Source organism: Amblyomma mixtum, chromosome 2 (assembly GCF_055824585.1).
Source record: "Amblyomma mixtum isolate Tamu chromosome 2, ASM5582458v1, whole genome shotgun sequence".
Classification (NCBI taxonomy): Eukaryota; Metazoa; Arthropoda; class Arachnida; order Ixodida; family Ixodidae; genus Amblyomma; species Amblyomma mixtum.
Genome location: NC_143013.1, coordinates 86,402,600 through 86,415,125, shown reverse-complemented (window position 1 = coordinate 86,415,125; position 12,526 = coordinate 86,402,600). Strand labels below are relative to the sequence as shown.

The following is a 12,526-nucleotide window of genomic DNA, read 5'->3' as shown; positions in this document are numbered from 1 at the left end:
GCGCGTCTCCTGGGAAAACCCGGCAGGAAGCGGGTCACCGCGCGCTCTCCGGACATTGCAGCTGTTGCCCGCGGAAGATTACCTTAGCACGATTTGCCGGCCATAGGTCCTCATTTGGTGTTATTTTATTCCTCTCTCGCTGTTCTGCAGTCGCGGGGGGAAATCACGCGGGAATGGAATGTTGGCAATAAAGCTGTTTATTTGAACTCTGCCGTTGCAGATTCGATTCAGCTATAGGACGCCCCGTCGCATCTCACGTGTAGCCACGGAGTTCTTTAGGGATCACCCATACGCTACAGTTGTCAAAGTTTCAATCCTACATTGGGTGTACGTAGTACGTGGAAGACAGTTCGATAGGAATGGCGGATGGGTGGGTGACAGGTATATTGCCTGTCTTGGCGTGTTACTCAGCGCTAAGAGAGAGAAATGAGGATGGGGAACCGAGTGGATAATCAGGAAAGGGCTCCGATTGGCCGCCTCCCCTGCAGTGAAAAAGAGGCGTTGTACATGAGCAAGGGAGGGAAGAAACGGATGGGGTAAGGAAGAAGGACTTTCTGTTTTTGGTAACTATTTACGAGAAGATAGTTATGACTGTTGGTGAAGAGATTTATTGGAGCATCGAGCACATAACACTATGCAACCAGCTAACCACAGTTTAAAATGTGTGTTGCATGTGAAACCACGTCATGGTTTGGCAAGTGCATTTATAGTGCGGTCGTTTGACTGAACGGTTCAAGGAAGTGGCCGCTGACGCGCGCGTTTTGGGGACCCAAGATCGAAATATCATTTATCATCTACTGCCTAGGCGCTATCTCCAGGTTGAGATGAAAGCGAAACGGCGCATGTGTCACCGCTTCTTGCCATTTTGCAGTCTTTCAAGGATCCTGTTGCATTCGCGAAAGCATACCTCGACCTGCAGTCCAGATTACACTCATGAGCATCTACCTCTGCAGTGCGAAGCACACCTTCATAACGATGAATACGAGAGTACACTATGTACAGGCGCGGACAAAAGTGAACGGAGCACGCAACTGTCTTCGAATATTCTTCACGTGTCACCTAATTGAGATTTCCAGCAGTGGTACACGCATGCTGGTAGAGGAGGTTGATGGGCTTTTTTGTAGACAAACAACGCTTCTTCATTACCAATGGAGAAAGCGTGATTACTCTTCGAACGTAATAGCGTGCTCCGTTTACTTATGGCCGCGCCTGTATGTATGACCACTCAGAGCGTATGCTGCATGCATGACCACTTAAGTAGGATGATACTCGTACGTTGTCCATATTATCCGAGTGCGTTTGGAAGGATATGGACGATTAAGAGGTAGTAGACAGCGAAGAAGATTGCCTGTATGTAGGTTATCGGTGGGAATGCGTAACTGATGCACCCTTACTCAGCGTTTGCGTGTGTATCTACCCCCCCCCCCCCCCCCCCCTCCCCGTAGTTCACGCCAGCCAAGGAAATGTCATTTGAGTTTACAAACAAAAACGAAACTTTGGTCGCCATTTCTGCTCTCCTATAGCAGAAACCGACCGCGAGGTTTCTATTCCTCAACACTGTATTCTCGTCAAAATTGGAACCAGTGACCCGGCCACCAGCTGACATATTTGGCCTCGTAAAATTGCGTCCCCCCCAATCGATTCAAAGCAGCCTAACGGCTCGGCAATCAGCTTGCTCCGACAGGTGCTCGCGCATCGCTGTCGCCAGGTCGAACGGGGTCTCTCCGGCGGTGGGAACCGAAAGGTTAATCGGAGCACCCCGTTCGTTCGCCGACACCTGGCTTCGCTCAGAGGCGACCCCGTCAGGGAGAGCGCGCAGCCGGAAGTTCTCCGGACGAACGGAAGACGACGAGTGTTTGCACAGCAGCAGCAGCCTTCATCGGCGTCGCGGAAGCGGGGACGCGGCGGCTGTCGCTCAAGCGCTATCGGTGGCGGTAGCAGCGCCAGCGCTGACGTCCGCCGCCGGTCGCTGACGCCGGTCAAGCACTCTCCCTCCCTCCTGCTCCGACCGCCGCTCATGCTCCAGAAACGCGCGATCCGTCTCTCTCTCCGTCTGTCCTGTCAGGCCTCGTTATGCCGATTCCGAGCAGTGCTGTGGAGCCTCAGGTAGCTGATCTACCAATGAGGCAGAGAGAACACGGCCGGTCACTGTGTCTCTCCCCATCCTTGTGGTTGCCTTTGAACCGCCCTTAGGCCTAGTCGTTCTTGTCTTCGAAAGTGCTCGGAGGATGGGTCTTCTTTCTGTACTAGCCTGCGTGCCTTCTCGCGTATCACTCGCGGTACATGTAAGCCGCTGTCGTATCTGTCCCAAAATAAAGTACGGGCTACTTTCTTGAGCGCAGCGGAAGGCGTGGTTTCACTTGCCCTCAGCTTTCGTGGTACTGCACGCAATATCCGTCGGCGCGGTATACCGTTGGAGGCCTGATGGCCGCGGTCACCGTCTCCCCTGAGCTCTGCTGATAATGGCGAAGGAGGCCCACTGGTAAGCGAGGAGTCGCCGTCCGCTCGTTTATTCGACCGTCGCACCGTGTGTCTCATGTTTTCTTTCTTTCTTTATTTATTTTTTTGCTCGAAAACTTAGCGTCTTTGCGGTTGTAGCTCTTGCTTTCGGAACTCTGTTCGTACTGGGACGGAAGCTATTATCGCGGTCGAGTTGTGTGTGTGACGGCGTATTTGTAATGACAATTAAGTGGAACACTGATTGCTTGGAAATATGTCTAAGTAGGTGGGAAGGCGTGTGCAGACGGGGTTCTGCGTGTTTTTGAGACATTCCATTATAGGGCGAGCACTGAGTAGTAAGAATTTCAGTATCTATTCGGCCGGGCGCGTTTGTGAGCATTTTGCCCTCGTCGTCTAATAAGATTGCCGTCCTCTAACCCTAAATAGTCGAATTGAATCATGGGTCCTCTTCTACTACGGCGTCCAGAACAGCTCACTTGCAGTTCAGGACGTTAAGCTTACATACCACACCTAACCATACCATACTGTACCCTACCATACCATACCCTACCCTACCATACCGTACCCTACCATACAGTACCCCATAGAGTTTCTTACTATTACCTAGAGGGAAAGCTGGCAAGCCGTCTATGGGAGTTTGCATGGAGACCCCACGTGACCACCTCAGCCACCATGGGCGCTCAAAGCATCATGGGGCGGTGAGCTACTTGTTGCGGAACTGCAACTTTTGGCCAAAAAATAATCAAGAAATAAAGCTGTTTGATAACTACAAACGTCCTGACATTGAAAATCTTGTCTAATGATTGCAACAAACGAGCAGAAAAGCATTTAAGTGCAAAATTTGCCCAAAATAAGAGACGACTCGCTCTCCTATTGGCCAAGCAATGAACACTATAAGAACTAATATTTCGTAATTAACAAGCGCACTTTTAAAAGTAAATATGTTTTAAAAAAAAATGTTGTTGCTTAGATACTTTAAGAGGTTTTTTAATGGCATTTCAGAAGAGTAAAACCTTTTATTGGCGTCGTGTGTCGTCGCGTTTTCACTACTATGGTTTTTGCACACTGCGGTCGCGCGAAAGTCGTCTGCGCACACACGAACAACGTTTTTGAAATGAAACGTCTGAGTAGTACCACTCTGTGTTCCCGAAAAACTACGACTGTTCCGCAACAAGTAGCTCACCGCCCCATGATGCTTTGGGCGTCCACGGTGGCTGAAGGGCAGCGCCGCCAGCTTTCCCTCTAGGTAATAGTAAGAAACTCTATGCAGTACCCTACCATACCGGACCCTTCCATATCACACCGTACCCTACCCTACCATACCCTACCCTACCATACCCTACCCTACCATACAATACCGTACCGTCCCATACCATACCAACCGTACAGTACCGTGCCGTACCATACCGTTCTCCAATGAGAATACGCGTACTCGCAAAAGCACTGCGCCCGTTCAAACAAAAGCCTTTTGTAGAACTCTCACAGGGTAGTTTCACAGATATGGCTCCAAACGGGTGCAGTCTGTTACACTTCCTGTTTTCTGAGAACTGCACTTGAGCGACCACACTGTCTTCAGCAAACCGGCTCAAGAGGGCCAATGCGACGGTGACAACAGTATACAAGCGAATGAATGAGGAATTTGTTTTGCTTTCTATCACGGAAGCGAGGTCGCGGTAACGGAAATTCGGCACTTACCGCAGTGCCCCATACGTCTACCTTACAATGCCATCTCTGTGCCGATAACTCGCGTTAACACCCATCTGCATAACACCCATCTGCTTCTCACTCTGGTCCTCTGTAGAACCAGCCTTTTCCAATAAATTTCCCATATTGGGCCGATTAGCTGTGCTGCAAACCACCGCTGCCCAGCTCTCGAACGGAGCGGAACGTGTGATAAGCATTCTTCGAGCACATTTCGAAATGACAGTTGGAAAGTGACGGTTACGTCTGAAGAAACTAGCACGTTTGTAACAGGCTGGTTAGGTCTTGGCCGATTCGCTTTTCGCCTTGTTACGACCCATCTTGAGACCCGAGATGAAACGGAGGTGGATTCAACCGTAGCACCATTTCGAGGGGACGTTTGAACCCGAAGATGACCCCACGGCTCGGTGCCAACGACCTTCTAGAAGGTTCTAGAAGGACCGACGACCGGGGAAGATAAGTTGCCCCTCGACTAAAAGAAGCCCGGAACGAATCAGAGGAAGCCGGCCCAGCTGCGTCTGCGAAGTCAACAGGCCACTCCTGTGTTCGATGGACGCGAGTGGCCAACACAATGCTATAGCGAGGCGGACTTGGCATCTTCCTCGCCAGTTCCCACGTGCGGGCTCTCAGCAGGTGTCTTGGCCAGCTGCGTATGTGACGTCATCCTGCCACACCTGTGTTTGATGGACGCGAGCGGCCAACTCAGTGCTACAGTGGTGCCAGTGCTACAGTGGTTCATCCTCGCCAGTTCCCACGTGCGGGCTCTCAACAGGTGTCTTAGTTGGCTGTGCTAGTGCCGATCTTTTGTGTCGCGATGTATTGTCGCCTGGTGAAAGGGCGGAGCCTTGGGCTATATAACCTGCGACCAAAGTGAGCACGAACGCTCTGGGCCCTGGGTAAAAGGCTCATCCAGTCATTCGACGTCATGAACTTTAAATTTTTTTATTCCTTGTTCTTCTTTTTGTAAATAAGTGTCTTTGTTTCTTGCCATTAAATCTGCTTGTTTTTGTAATCTCCAACTTTGAAGCTTCAGACGTTCCTCATCCCGGACACGCTACCTCGAGCCATAACAGCCTCTAGTGTTGAGCGCAGCAGAACGAAACTACCACGTAACAGCGTCGCAAGACCAGGCGGCACATTGAAAGCGCTTGACGGAGATTGCACTGATCCTGCTTTGGGCGGCTATAGTTTGGTGCTGTCTGCTCGCTGTAGTTCCGGTGTGGCCCCCCTTTTCTAGACGGCACTGGGGGACGTGATTGTGACGAAATTTTGCCTTTCGCAGGCATCAGAGGCGGATTTAGCAAAGGAATTGGGAGTTGGGGGATCGGCCACAAGTGAGAAATTGCGCACGTGAAAACCGCGTTGGCTCCGAATTTTTTTTTTTCTACGGACGAAGTTCTAGAAATGCCATGGGCGTCCGGAAGGGGGGGCAAGGGGGGGGTTGCCCCTCCCCCCCCTCTCCTTTTGGAATTACGGATATTATTTATGCACTAGTAGAAATCAACTACACAGCTTGATTAGCACGCTTAGGTGATATTAAGTTATCGGATTTTGCTTTCTGAGTTCAATTCTTTGTTCATTAATAAATTGCAATGTTTGTTCTCCAAGCCTAGCACTAATTTGCTGTTTCTAACTTTTGTTTCATGTGCGCAGTTTAGACCACAAATAGTTCCTTTTTGGTGCTAACCTACCGCCTCCCCCATACCCGGCCATCTAATGAACTAAGACGACGAAGGAGCGATTATACAGCAGTTTTTTTCATGCCTCACGTGACTCATACTGACCATTGACTTCATAGCCTTGGCTGTGGAAACGGGAACAGGTTAGACAAGAAATTCAATTAGAGATTTTTCAGCAGTCGTAGGCGAATACCATGGGGGTACGCATCATTACAACGGGCAAAACTAGCAACCAAAAATTTGGCGCCTTTACTCCTTTAACTACTTGTTGCAAATTTTTTCTGAACAGGCTTATTTATTCAGTGACACAGTCACTCAATCGATTACTCACAAGAAAAAGAAATAATTCCAGTGAGCATTATCGCCGAGATAGTAATTGGGCTGATTGAGAAATTAAGAAAAAGTTTGCTGCAACTAATCAATTACTCGTAGCACTTTACGTAACTGTCTGCATATAAAATATATAGAGAAGCCTGCCAGAATTCTTCTTCGTGCTTCAGGACATGGCCTTGCTTCTGGAGCAGGAAATCTTCTTTACTTATTGCTTTCATCAAATGGGTGTTCAGAGAAACGCGAATACGAAGGAGGCCTAATATTCTCCGTTCAGCAGAAGATCCAAACGCATAGACGACCTGAGACCAGTCTTTACCTGAACCTTCGCTCGTTCTCCGCAGTCGCTGGCGAGCTACGTACGTCGCATGTGCGCAGTGCTTTGCACACTTGATAGAGGCAAACAACCATTCATCACAGCGCATCCCCGTAGCGTCGTCGTCATTGTTTCAAAACGATATGCAGACAATATTCTTCTCGTGCCCAGCTCTCCGCGGTATCCGGCACGCCGTATAAAACAAAGAAACCACGCCACGCTGTTCGCACGCCTCTTGTACGGCCTTCCAGCTGGACACCCTGGGCACGTGGGAATCCGGACACACCCTCTAAGTGGCGGTGTGTGTATCTCCGCGAGGACAATGCCAAGCGCGGGAGAAAGCGCAAGGTGCCCTGGCGTATCGTGCGGGGCCGCGCCGTGTCTGGGGCAGCGATATACAACGGTGGCTGGCAATTCAGAACGTCAGAGACGCCCCGCGTGCGCGGTTGCGAAATGCCGTCGCAACGACTGCCACCGAGATGCAATCTTGCCCCCCTAGTACGCGCTTGATGGATCGCCCTAATAGCGCGGCATGTAGAGACGATGTTATGGTATAGGCGACTCCGCCACGGGGATTGCCCGCACGGGAAGTAGGATTCGAAACTGTCTTTGCCCCGGCTGTGTCCGCGTGTGCTTTGAATCCGCGACCAGCACCCCTTTCCTTTCACTTCTACACACTGCCTGCTATCCTTTATTTCTGCTGCCCCAGCTCAGGTGCTTCCAGCTGCGATAGCAGATGCCGGGGCAGCAGACATTCTTTTACCTTCCATATAAAATGTACCAATAAAACCACCACTACTACTACTAGTCGGAATGTTCGAGCGATGGTAATTGTACGCCTCCTTTAAATGATAGTGCTGCCTTTATCCACAAGGGCGCGCTGTCGGGCTACTTGGTGGCGCATATTGTAAAGAAATTGTATTGTAAAGTGTCGTAAAGATTATTGTAATTTCTTTGCAATACTGCCTTTATCGGAATACCCTCTAATAATCTTCTAAGTGTTGATACTTGCGCTGTATACAACAGCAGCAGGATTCGTGCTTTTACTGGTACCCAACTGTGAAGAGAGTTGCAGTTACGCGGAAATTGCATAAAAAAGACACGCAAAAACAACAAAGTTAGAAAACTCGTTGGTTGGTTTGTTTATGGGGTTTAACGTCCCAAAACGACTAAGGCTATGAGAGACGCCGTAGTGGAGGGCTCCGGAAATTTCGACCACCTGGGGTTCTTTAACGTGCACTGACATCGCACAGTACACGGGCCTCTAGAATTTCTCCTCCAAAGAAATTCAACCGCCGCGGCCGGGATCGAACCCGCATCTTTTGGGTCAGCAGCCGAGTACCATAACCACTGAGCCACCGCGGCGGCGTAAGGTTAGAAAACTGTATTCTCTCTAACCCTTCTTGCCCCCCGCCCCCTTGGACACAATGTCCATCATTCTAGAGATATGGCTGACCTGTGCTGTCCCGCGTTCGAGTGGGCCCCCCGGGGCGCCCCGGGGCGCCCTCTGCCCTTATAGCAGTTATGACTGCAACCTAATTGCCTCTGGACTGTAATCCGCCGTACGGCTTTACGGAGACCGCTGATTGATGCAGCGTTGACCCCTCGCCGTGCGCGCGCTTGGCAAGCGAGTCACGAGAGACTGCGATCGCGCAGGCAGGCAGGCGTGGAAGAGAAATCCACCGGTCGGACGACGCGGAGGAGGCCGCCATGAGCGGCCCGCTTTCTCCTTGCCTCGCCCAACAACCTCCGCTGCTCCCTTTCGCTGCAGCCTCACTTTCTCCCGGGTTCATTCCGGCAGAGCCTGTCGCGGCACCCAGGAGTGCACCGACGGCTGGCCGGGACGAGCTGCCAAGGGTCTGCCTGATATGATAACCATGAGTGTGAGGCTAGCGTGTGTACTCCGCAATCGATTTTACGCCGTCCGAAGGAAGGGTGCAAGGAAGCGGTGTTTAGAAAATGGGCGCGGTAGCAGTCTCTGTTGATGTGTGCAGCGGTGGCTAGAATTCGAACGTGTGACCTCGTAGGCTGGCGGAGAACCCGTCGCGCTGTTGACACGTGCGTGGTTTCCGAGGTTGTTTGAAGAGTGCAACGCGAATCTTGGAGGCTGGCCCTCACTTTAGCCTATTGCGACAGCCATGGCCAGAATTCAATCGCGCGACCTAGTACTCGTGCGAAGCTTGTGACCCGCATATGAGAACAGCAAAACAAAGTTGGGCGAGTTGGATCTCGTTCGAGATTAAAGATTAAAGGTAAGGCGCAGACTTCACGAGAAGGCAAGAGTAGACTGCGTGTGTCCTGTCGTGTTGCCTTGCCTTTTTTTGAAGTCTGCGTTTTACTTTTAATCACGATAAGAACCTTCTTATGATTGCGACAGTATGTTGACGATATAAAGGGTGTTCCGCTTAAGACTTTACACAATTTTTAAAAATAGGTTTTTTGAGCTATAAGAGCGCATTTTTCGGCAGAGCATTGTAAGCTGTGTAGTGCATCGGAATACGGCTAGGACGTGGTAACTAGCAGGCTGTTTAACTTATACTGAATAGTCAACTGTTTAACTATTACTATTAGGCGCCTGCCTTAACTATCGACAGCGTCCCTCATAGCCTTAGTTGCTTTGGCACGTTAAACCCCAATAAACCAATTAACTATCGACCAGCGTGTAGCCGACCGTAAGTAATATCCATATCAGTTTTTAGAATTTCTAAAATGGAGTTAACCTCGGCGCTGCGCCAAGCAAATTTTGACTACTTCGACGAGTTAACATGCACTGGAGAAGTTGCTTTGCTTGCAAGGTTCTCGAAAGCACGTTTTTTGGCGCGATGTAGCCAAAATTTCTTGGGCCACTGCGCCGAGGATAACCGCATTTTCGAAATTCTACAAACTGATATGGTATTACTTACGGTGGGCTACACGTCTAGCAATAATTAAGGCGCCTAACAGTAATAGTTCAACAATTGACTATTCAATATTAGTTAACCAGCCTGCTAGTCCCGTGCCACACGGCCAGATTTAATGCCACTAAGTGCTTACTGCCTTAAGTTTTAATGGCATTCGTGCGGTGCCAGACGCATAAATTTATTGGCATTAGCCTTACTGCCATTCGCGACCTCCTGAATTCGCCACAACTCATTCGCCCGTGCAATCCGTACTCTCGTTCCCATTCGATACGCAGAAAAGCATGAGTAACTACTTCCTAACCAGTAGCAAATAAGTAATTCGTAACTTTCAGTCAGAGTAGGCATATACCGCGTTTTCGATGCGAAGAGCGCCATTTTAACCAGTCTTTTTGACAGGTACTCTCGACTTGTGTGCCGACCTGCGAGTTTATGGCTCCTTTTTCGACTTGTAAAGCAAGAGCATTCGTATTTTCTGGAAATTATTTTTACATTACATTTGAACATGATGATGATGATGATGAAAACTTTATTTGTAACAAGGGAGTTTTGGACACGTCGGTCCTTGGGCCCCCGCACGGCCCCACTGCACTCAAACGTTCATGTCCCGGAGGCTCATGACGCTGGCAGCCCGGCCGGTGGCGATGGCTTGCTTGGCCGGGTCCTCGGAGCGCAGTAGGGTCTCCCAAGCCTCCCAAGTGGTAAGGTGCTCCAGGCCCCGCGGGGGAGGATCCGCCGGGCAGAGGAAAAGAATGTGGTCGAGGGTGGCTTTGGGGTGGTGGCAGAGGGTACAGGAAGGGTTCATGTGGACTGGGTGATATCGCGAGCGTATATAAGGGGAGGGCAAAGTGCGTGTTTGGAGCCGCCTCCAAAGTGTCTGATGGTAATTGTCGAGGGAAGGATGAGGTGGGGGGTAGAGCCGACGCTCGGCTTTGCAGGCCTGCGTCATTTCACTGAATGAGTGCATGCGCTCCCGCGAGAACCCCAGGTCGGAGGCCGCCGGCGCCCGGTTGAGAAGCTCGGGCTAAAGCGTTGGCGGCCTCGTTTCCGGGATTCCCGGAGTGGGCAGGCACCCATATCAGCTCCACATGGCGGGGCGGGTGCGCGGCGAGGGAGTCCAGTATGCGAAATGCAGGGACGTGAACTCTCCCGCGAGCAAAATTTAGTATGGCAGTTTTGGAATCTGACAGTATATATCGGGCCTCCGTGCGGGTGATGGCCAGGGCAATGGCGGCCTCTTCGGCCTCCTCCGAAGTGGCATTAGGGGTTATGCGAAGGGTGGCAATGGGTTGGAGGGAGGGGTTCGTGATGGCTACAACCGCGTCCTCGCCCGTGCATGCGGCATCCACCCAAACGGCATACGGTTCCGTGCCATATAGTGCTTGTGGAGTGCCCGTGCGCGAGCTCTGCGGCGGTGTTCGTGGTAGGTGGGATGCATGTTTTTGGGGAGAGGTTTAATAAATAAATCGCGGTGAATGAGGCGGGGGACCTGGAGCTGTGTGGGATCGGTAATTGGTAGGCGTATACCGAGGGTGTGACATTCCCGATATATTGTGCTCATTAGCACTGTTTACGTCCAGCTGAAACTTTTGACTGCCTTGCAAGCGTTACCGCTCTTCTAACTAAAAAGCTTGTTTTTAAAAATTGTGTAGTCTCAGTTGAAACACCCTGTATACGCATCTCGCAACTGTCGAGTGAAACCTGCAGATAAGTTCGTCGTTCATGCAGTGGTGCATGGTCTATAATTTACTAGGTAAAGGAAAGGAGCTGTTCGTTATGTTCTGGCGGCTTATGTCTGTAAAGGCAGTGTATCCGCGCGCAGCTTTGTTGCTGAAATCCGGATGTGAAAAAAAATAGAAAATTGATTTTCGAGGGAAGGAAATGGCCTCACATCTATGTGGACACCCGAACAGCGCCGTAAGGGAAGGGAGGAAAGTGGGAGTGAAGGAAGAAAGAGGTGCCGTAGTGAAGGGCTCCAGAATAATTTCGGCCACCCGCCGCGGTGGCTCAGTGGTAAGGCGCTCGTCTACCGAGCCGGAGTACCCGGGTTCGAACACGACCGCGGCGGCCGCGTTTCGATGGAGGCGAAACGCAAGAGGCGCCCGTGTGCTGTGCGATGTCAGTGCACGTTAAATATCCCCAGGTGGTCGAAATTATTCCGGGGACCTCCACTACGGCACCTCTTTCACTCCCACCTTCCTCCCTTCCCTTACGGCGCGGTTCAGGTGTCCGCCGAGATATGTGACAGATACTGCGCCGTTTCCTTTCCTCAAAAACCAATTTACCACCTGGGCATCTTTGACGAGCACTGACATCGCACAGCACACGGGCACCTTTGAATTTCGCCTGCATCGAAACGCGGCCGGGTTCGAACTCGGGAACTCCGGCTCAGTAGCCAGCCACCTACTTGGAGGCCGGCGCTAGAGGACGGGTTGTGGCTGCGGGTCCTGTCGCATATTGACCTATGTTGATCGGGTGTCCGCGCTAAGCTGGGAGTCGATATGGTGACCCATGGGGGGAACCCGCTGGTGGCGATGTCGCTTGAGGAAGAGCAAACTGGCCCAGGGCGGAAACGCAGTAGTAAATCCGCACGTGCATTTATGCATTTTAGAGGTGTACTACGCGAGAGAAACGGCCGAAGAAAAATAAAAAGGAATGGATTGGTTTGGTTTATGGGGTTTAACGTCCCAAAGCGACTAAGGCTAGGACAAGCGCTGTTCTAAGCAGAGGTGTGGGAGTGGCCCTTGTCCTGCAGTGGGCGTAGTCAGGCTTCACTATGGCAACTCCTGTCTTCCGCTCCCCCTTCTTCCTTAAATCAGTAGGAAAGGTGCAGTAACTGTCCCACTCTCGGTGGACGCCTCAACTGTGCTGTCCAGGAAGGGACAGAGTAGGTGAGAGAGAGAGTCGCCTTAGTGAAGGGCTCTGATTAGTATCCTGTATCTGGGGTGGGTATGGGCATCTTTTGCATTTTGGTTCCATCGAAACATGGCATTCTTTCCCTGCACAGTGCAGTTCCAGTGTCCACCTTGAGCGAGTCAGTTACTGCAACTTTACTTTTCTCGTAGCCAATCATGAGATATTGCCGTGCACCTGCAAGTGAAGCTTTACTTGGAAGTCTGCTTGGAAGCTGTCCTCCTGGTGCG

The 12,526-nt window shown here is 51.0% G+C and overlaps 1 protein-coding gene across 1 annotated transcript in view; it reads left to right on the top strand.

Moving 5' to 3' along the window:
- LOC149360010 (rho GTPase-activating protein 18-like) overlaps window positions 1-12,526 on the top strand; it is a 235,751-nt gene that overhangs the window by 108,884 nt on the left and 114,341 nt on the right. The window lies entirely within an intron of this gene.